This window comes from Haematobia irritans, chromosome 3 (assembly GCF_050003625.1).
Source record: "Haematobia irritans isolate KBUSLIRL chromosome 3, ASM5000362v1, whole genome shotgun sequence".
Taxonomy (NCBI): domain Eukaryota; kingdom Metazoa; phylum Arthropoda; class Insecta; order Diptera; family Muscidae; genus Haematobia; species Haematobia irritans.
Genome location: NC_134399.1, coordinates 222497311 through 222505968, shown reverse-complemented (window position 1 = coordinate 222505968; position 8658 = coordinate 222497311). Strand labels below are relative to the sequence as shown.

Below are 8658 nucleotides of genomic sequence, written 5' to 3'. Positions count from 1 at the left end.
ATTACAACAGACAGACAGACAGACAGACAGACAGACGGACAGACGGACATCGTTATATCGTCTTAGAATTTCTCCCTGATCAAGAATATATATACTTTATATAGTCGGAAATCGATATTTCGATGCGTTACAAACGGAATGACAAACTTATTATACCCCCGTCACCATTCTATGGTGGTGGGTATAAAAAAGATTTATTTTATGGTTTTATAGTGAAAATAGTATTTAATATTATAAGTTGGATCAAACATATGTACATTATATATACCCGTGTAAAAATTGGAGGATCCAATCCTATCTAATAATATCAAATTGGGTCTAATTGGATCTGTTCAGATATTGGTTCAGACATAATTAGATATGCACAGATATGCTATATATGGTGCTAGATCTGGTTAGATATAATTGCAGATCTCATCATATATAGTATAATATCTAATTATATCTGGCATATCTAATAATATATGCTTGGATAGGACCATATATAGCACTATATCTAATAAGATATGGTAGATATAACATCATATCTGACTATATATGGGGTTAAATACGGTCCAAAATATAATAAAAAAATCATGAACAAGTTAAAAAGATTTTTGAAATACACGTCTAACGTCAATGCCATTATGTCAAATGTCAACGCCGTCAGGGACATCACTTCTAAACAAATTTAACGCCGGACTAGCTGAGAAAATTAAGAAATTTAATATAATTGTTTTAAATGTGTTCCTTTGATAAAGTGTATATCGTTTCCTTTATTGCGGAGATTATGTAGGTAAGTAGATTGTATATGTTATTTCCTTAGAAGTCATTTTCATATTGTTTTACTATTTTCTAGATTTGGAAAAAAAGGAAACCTCAGTGGTGTACTGGTTAACATGCCCGCCTTGCATTCAAAAGGTCACGGGTTCAATCCCAGTTCCGACCAACACCAAAAATTATTTCGGCGGTGGATTATCTCCTCGCAGTAATGTTGGTGACATTTCTGCTTCAAAGATTCTCTAAGTTGTTTCAGCGCAACGTGAAATGCCGATAGGACTCGATTATAGCAAGGAGGTCCCATGTTATTGAGCTAATTATTGAATCGAGCAGCAGTCAGTGATAAGTGAGATGTTGATCACTGTGATGTCATGATGGTCTGAATAGTATGTATGAGCCTAAAATAACAGCCTATCGCTATACCTAACCTAATCCCGAATACACTTTAAATGTGAGTATTAAAAGCAACATAAAATTATATGGCAATTTTTATTGCAACTTAAAGAAGGATGATCCAAAACAATACTAATACTTGCTTACATAGTTCAATATATTCCCATATTTGTTTATTCCTATATTTGTTTAATAATTGTTTTTTTTTTTACTTAATTTCATTGCAGATTGCCTTAACGCTGTAATACTTTAGTCGCGTGTCTAAGTCCAAAGCAGAAGAAACAAACGAAAAAAACCCTGGACAACACTCTAACTCAACTGTCAATACTCTTAAATAGGTTTGATGGATCAATTTAAATTAAACATATTTATTATGCACATACTTTTTGTCTGTATTATTAAATAAAACAATTGATCTCATTTTATATACAAATTATGGGCTTTTATGTGTTGAAAGATCTCGAAAGATACAATTGTATCAAATAATATACAATTATATCAAATTAGATCTGATTAGATGTGTCTCATTTTTGAGATCTGATCAGATCCAATTTCATAGTATTTAGATCTGACCAGATATAACCATTTTTCGGATCTGCTCAGATCTGACCATATCTTGGCTCAGATCTAACCATATCAAATCAGATCCCCCAATTTTTACACGGGTATGTCTAGGTATAAAAGCCTAAGAATTAAAAAACAACAAAAACAAAATATATACATAGCCACCAAGGGTTCTGGCATTTAAATTTCCCAAGGCGTTAGTACATTGCTCTCTGCAAACAGTTCTTTAAATGAGTCTCGCAATTCCTTTATTTGGCTACTCGGAATGAAAACTCTGAAAAATATAAAATATACAGAAGAATTATCAGTATTTAAAGATATATTTGCAAATAATACATATACTTACCAAAATTTGCTTCTCGTACCCAATAATTTAAACCAGCGCTGTATTGAATGGTTTGTGCGAAGCTCCAAATGCCATACTGTAACTAATTGCACGGGAATGTATCGGGTTCACAATGCAAATCATCTCCAAATTTGTATTCTTTTTGATATTGGAAAATACTTCCTTCTATCGCAACTTCGGATATGGCCTGGTCACAAATCTTTACGTTGTCTTCCGCTGTCTTCTTTTAATCTTTTCCTGGACTACCATAAATTCATCCTCCTAAAACAGAGAAAATATTCAATATATAAAAATAGGAAAAAAATAATAAACTTACCTTATCACAGCTTCTCATACTCCTTTATCTTCCTCGAAAAATGAGAAGACATTCGATTTTTATATGAAATAAAAATATGAAACTCGCATTATTAAATATTTGATATATATTTTTTTCAAATTTAATAACAACAGGCGTTGCTAATGGTGATAGTTATGGGGTGACATTTTTGAAAACAAAAAAGACGGTTGTGTCTGAAAGTTAAGCATTTTATGAAGACACTTCAAAATGATATTTAAAAGGGTTTCTTGAAACTGTCACAACATATAAAGATTGTTTGGTTATGTTCACCACATGTTTTGATGTGCGACCATACATACGTGCTTGTAACCAAGTATATCACGTTAGTATTCTCGTAACAAACACATTATTTTTACACACAAACATATACAAATATTTTTTTATCCGTGTTACACAACTGGTTCATGATTTAATGCGATATATATATTAGATATGGAGCTATATATAGTATATATAATTAGATATGATGTCATATATGAAGATATATAATTAGCTCTTACCAGATATGACTGATATAAATAGATATAACAACATATATAATGAGATCTTGAATCAGATCTAATCATATATAACACTATACATAACATATCTCCGTAGATCTATTTATATCTAAGACCATATCTGTGCAGATATAATTATATATACTTTGATATTATTAGACATGATTAGATCTCTCAATTTTTACACGGGTAGGAATAAAATTTTGAGAAAATTTTCTAGAGAAATAAATTTTTGACAAAATTTTCTAGAGAAATAAAAATTTGGCAAAGTTTTTTATAGATATATAATTTTTACAAAATTTTTTATAGAAATAAAATTGAGACAAAATTTTCTACCGAAATAAAATTTTTGGCAAAATTTTCTTTAGAAATAAAATTTTGACAAAATTTTCTATAGAAATTAAATTTTGACAAAATTTTCTATAGAAATAAAATTTTGGCAAAATTTTCAATATAAATAAAATTTTTACCAAATTTTCTATATAAATATAATGTTGACAAAATTTTCTATAGAAATTAAATTTTGACAAAATTTTCTATAGAAATAAAATTTTGACAAAATTTTCTGTACACAAAAAAATCTGATTCAATCACGAAATTAATTGATCCAATTAATTTTTTAATTGAAATGTCTTTAATCACGAAAATTATGGTATCAATCACAGTTTTAATTGGACATTAAAAAAATTAATGCAATGAAAGTGATTAGATAAAACGAGAGCGTAGGATTGGAGTCGAAATGAAATTGCTCTGAGAGCCAACAACAAAGAAACGTTTGACTTTGTTTCTCCAAAAGAGTTTATTTAATCATAAACCCAAAATCTTGAACGTCAAAAGCTTTCCTTAAGAAAAGGTGGCTATCATTTTTTAGAGCATTGATTTAAATTTTAATTAGTAGTTGGGAATTATTTAGACTTTATTTGAGAAATCTAGGATTTCATAGGATGTTTAAACCATAAAACAAAATGAAATGATGGCAATTTTAGTTTATGATTTCTGGCATAAACAGAAAGCAAATTTCAATTAATTTTTTAATTGATTCAATTAAAACTTTAATTGATGTTGATTGCACACTAAATTATTTTTTTTCATTAAAACGTAACTATTTTCAATTACTTGCTTAACTGGCTTAGTGTTTTAGTTTGCTTAAAAAAATTGATTTTTGAAATAAATTTTTAGTTAAAAATTAAAAAAAGTTTCCATCACTTTTTTATTGAATTAGTCTTCCGAGTTTGATTCAAAAGTTAATTGTATCAATTAATTTTTTAATCAAACATTGTAAAATTTTAAATAATTGATTTAATTAAGTAAATGTTTCTATTTTGATTAAAAAGTTAGTTGTATCAATTAATTTATTAATTGACAATTTTTTCAACTTCAATCAACTTTTTAATTGGAAATATTTTGGTGAGTTTCTTCTATGTAGAAGTAAAAATCTGACAAAATTTTCTGCAGAAATAAAATGTTGACAAAATTTTCTATAGAAATAAAATTTTGACAAAATTTTCTATAGAAGTAAAATTTTGACAAAATTTTCTATAGAAATAAAATTTTGACAAAAAAAAAATCTATAGAAATACAATTTTGACAAAATTTTCTATAGAAGTAAAATTTTGACAAAATTTCCTATAGAAATAAAATGTTGGCAAATTTTGTCTATATCTATCATTTTGGAAAATTTTCTATAAAATAACATTTTTACAACATTTTCTATAGTAATAAAATTTTGACAAAATTTTGTATAGTAATAAAATTTTGACAAAATTTTCTATAGAAAGAAAACTTTGACAAAATATACTATAGAAATGAAATTTTGACAAAATTTTCTATAGAAATAAAATTTTGACAAAATTTTCTATAGCAACAAACATTTGACAAAATTTTCAATAGAAATACAATTTTGACAAAATTTTCTATAGAAATAAAATTTCGACAAAATTTTCTATAGAAATAAAATTTTGACAAAAAAAAATTTCTATAGAAATACAATTTTGACAAAATTTTCTATAGAAGTAAAATTTTGACAAAATTTCCTATAGAAATAAAATGTTGGCAAATTTTGTCTATATCTATAATTTTGGAAAATTTTCTATAAAATAACATTTTTACAACATTTTCTATAGTAATAAAATTTTGACAAAATTTTGTATAGTAATAAAATTTTGACAAAATTTTCTATAGAAACAAAACTTTGACAAAATTTTCTATAGAAACAAAAATTTTCTATAGAAATAAAATTTTGACAAAATTTTCTATAGCAACAAACATTTGACAAAATTTTCAATAGAAATACAATTTTGACAAAATTTTCTATAGAAATACAATTTTGACAAAATTTTCTATAGAAATACAATTTTGACAAAATTTTCTATAGAAATAAAACTTTGACAAAAAAAATTTCTATAGAAATACAATTTTGACAAAATTTTCTATAGAAGTAAAATTTTGACAAAATTTCCTATAGAAATAAAATGTTGGCAAATTTTGTCTATATCTATAATTTTGGAAAATTTTCTATAAAATAACATTTTTACAACATTGTCTATAGTAATAAAATTTTGACAAAATTTTCTATAGTAATAAAATTTTGACAAAATTTTCTATAGTAATAAAATTTTGACAAAATTTTCTATAGAAATGAAATTTTGACAAAATTTTCTATCGCAACAAACATTTGACAAAATTTTCAATAGAAATACAATTTTGACAAAATTTTCTATCGCAACAAACATTTGACAAAATTTTCTATAGAAATACAATTTTGACAAAATTTTCAATAGAAACAAAAATTTGAGTGGAAGCTATTTAAATACAAACAAGTATATACAGCAGTAAGTTCGGCCGGGCCGAATCTTAAATACCCACCACCATGAACCAAATATTAGGGTTTCCTTTGAAATTTCAGGAGGGCTTGAGGACTTGAGGACACTTCCCGAAGATAAATTTAAAGATTTCATCCATGAGGACTATATCAGATTCTGGATTTATAAGAACCATTTTTGTTTGAGTTTTAGAGGAATCATTAACATCTCTTGTAAGTGTGCAAGAAAATTATAAAATAACGTCTTGATTTGAAATCTTAAATCTGTAGAACTAAAATCTGGAAATTTTACATTGAGTTTCAAGCAATTTTCATGATCAGTGCGACTTCTACACCCTCAAGAAGTGAAGTCGGTCTATATGGAGGCATTACCAAATGGACCTATAAAAACCTAATCCGATACACGTTTTTGTGAGCCTAAAATACCAGAATATTTACAATTTCAGGCAAAATCAGATAAAAACTACGGTTTCTAGAAACCCAAGGAGTTAAATCGGGAGATCGTTCTTATGGGGGCTATACTGAAATATGGACCGATGCTCAACGTTTTCGGCACACCTCTTTATGACCCGAAAATACCTCTAGATTTCCAATTTCAGGCAAATAGGATAAAAACTTCGGATTCTAGAAGCCCAAGAAGTAAAATCGGGAAATCGGTCTATATGGGGGCTATACCAAAATATGGACCGATCCTCACCATTTTCGGCACACTTCTTTATGGTCCTAAAATACCTCTAGATTTCCAATTTCAGACAAATTGGATAAAAAATAAGGTTTCTATAAGCCCAAGACCCCAAATCGGGAGGTCGTTTTATATGGGGAACATACCAAAACATGGACCGATACTCACAATTTTTGGCACACGTATTTGTGGTCCTACAATACCTCTAGATTTCCAATTTCCGGTAAATTGAATAAAAACTGCGATTTCTATAAGCCAAAGAAGTAAAATCGTGAGATGGGTTTTTATGGGGGCTATACCAAAATATGGACCGATACTCACAATTTTTGGCACACGTATTTGTGGTCCTACAATACCTCTAGATTTCCATTTTCAGGTAAATTGAATAAAAACTGCGGTTTCTATAAGCCCAAGAAGTAAAATCGGGAGATCGGTCTATATGGGGGCTATACCAAAATATGGACCGATACTCACAATTTTTGGCACACGTATTTGTGGTCCTACAATACCTCTAGATTTCCAATTTCCGGTAAATTGAATAAAAACTGCGATTTCTATAAGCCAAAGAAGTAAAATCGGGAGATGGGTCTATATGGGGGCTATACCAAAATATGGACCAATACTCACAATTTTCGGCACACGTATTTGTAGTCCGACAATACCTCTAGATTTCCAATTTCAGGTAAATTGAATAAAAACTGCGGTTTCTATAAGCCCAAGAAGTAAAATCGGGAGATCGGTCTATATGGGGGCTATGCCAAAACGTGGACCGATACTCACCATTTTTGGCACACCTCTTTAAGGTCACAAAATACCTCCAGATTTCAAATTTCAGGCAAATTGGATAAAAACTACGGTTTCTATAAGCCCAAGACCCCAAATCGGGAGGTCGGTTTATATGGGGACTATATCAAAACCTGGACCGATACAGCCCATCTTCGAACTTGACCTGCCTGCAGACAAAAGACGAGTTTGTGCAAAATTTCAGCACGATTGCTTCATTATTGAAGACTGTAGCGTGATTACAACAGACAGACAGACAGACAGACGGACAGACGGACATCGTTATATCGTCTTAGAATTTCTCCCTGATCAAGAATATATATACTTTATATAGTCGGAAATCGATATTTCGATGCGTTACAAACGGAATGACAAACTTATTATACCCCCGTCACCATTCTATGGTGGTGGGTATAAAAAACGCTACTCTTAAAACCCAAACTAAAGCAGATACCTCAATATAACAAAATGTTTTCCTAATTTCAAAGAAACCTTAAACCTATATTTAAAGCGTCTCAAAAATCTAAATAACATAATTAAAAAACAAGATTCGCGTCCTAAATTTAATGAAAACAATTTTTGAAGCGAAAATTATAAACTTTCCTTTAATTAAAATTTCGTTATTTTAAAGATATTTGTCCTTAATATTGTGTAATCTTATATATTAGGTTAATATTTTTGCAGTGCAAAGAAAATTGTATTGAGGTGTGGAAAATTTCGAAAAACAGTAAAAAAATAAACTAATGCTCTGTTCCTGCATATCGAACCAAATCTCATTCAAAAGAAAGACAGTCACTCGAATTGGAATGAATTTGAGTTTTTTCTATTTTGGAAAATTCGTTTCGTTTATATGAGAATACATTGATTACCCAAAATGAGTATTTTCAAATTTTTAACCTTAGAATTCATTCAAATGTTAACAATGTTTTTACTTTTTTCTTGACATATATTCGTATATGTTCGTTTACTACTCGACAACAAAATATGAAGTGACTAGCACATTTTAGTATCAGGATTTTTTATTTAACTGAAAAATACTACTTAGATTTTGCTTATACAAAAAAATATGGACATAAGTAATTTGTCCATTTCTATGACACTCTATTTTATTGACTTTCAAGCAACTAATTCAAAAGCAATAAAGAATTTCATTTTTTAAATTTTAAAGTAAAGTTTTTTTGTGTTATTTAGTCACTGTGCTTCACAAGACCCTGCTCTTTGTTAATGTTATGTCGTGTCATTCACAATCTTATCTCAAACACAATTTAAAAGAATTTTCATACTTCAACTGCAAATAGAAATGTATCAATTTATCATCGATGGGAACTTTTTTATGGATCTTTTCCTCGAGACATAGCCTTAGAGGCCTTTGGAATAGAAACACCAATGTTTGACGTTATTCACTAAGCAACAATAAAAAATATTAAAATTTGGTTATAACTATTTTGTCATATCGCTTGAAAACCTATGACT

General features: G+C 28.7%; 1 long non-coding RNA gene across 1 annotated transcript; it reads left to right on the top strand.

Moving 5' to 3' along the window:
* The first annotated feature begins 685 nt into the window (after nt 1-685).
* Nucleotides 686-1819, top strand: LOC142230038 (uncharacterized). Its single transcript, XR_012720562.1, has 3 exons — nt 686-775; nt 839-1210; nt 1380-1819. It is a non-coding gene; the product is annotated as an uncharacterized LOC142230038 (long non-coding RNA).
* The last annotated feature ends 6839 nt before the right edge of the window (nt 1820-8658 follow it).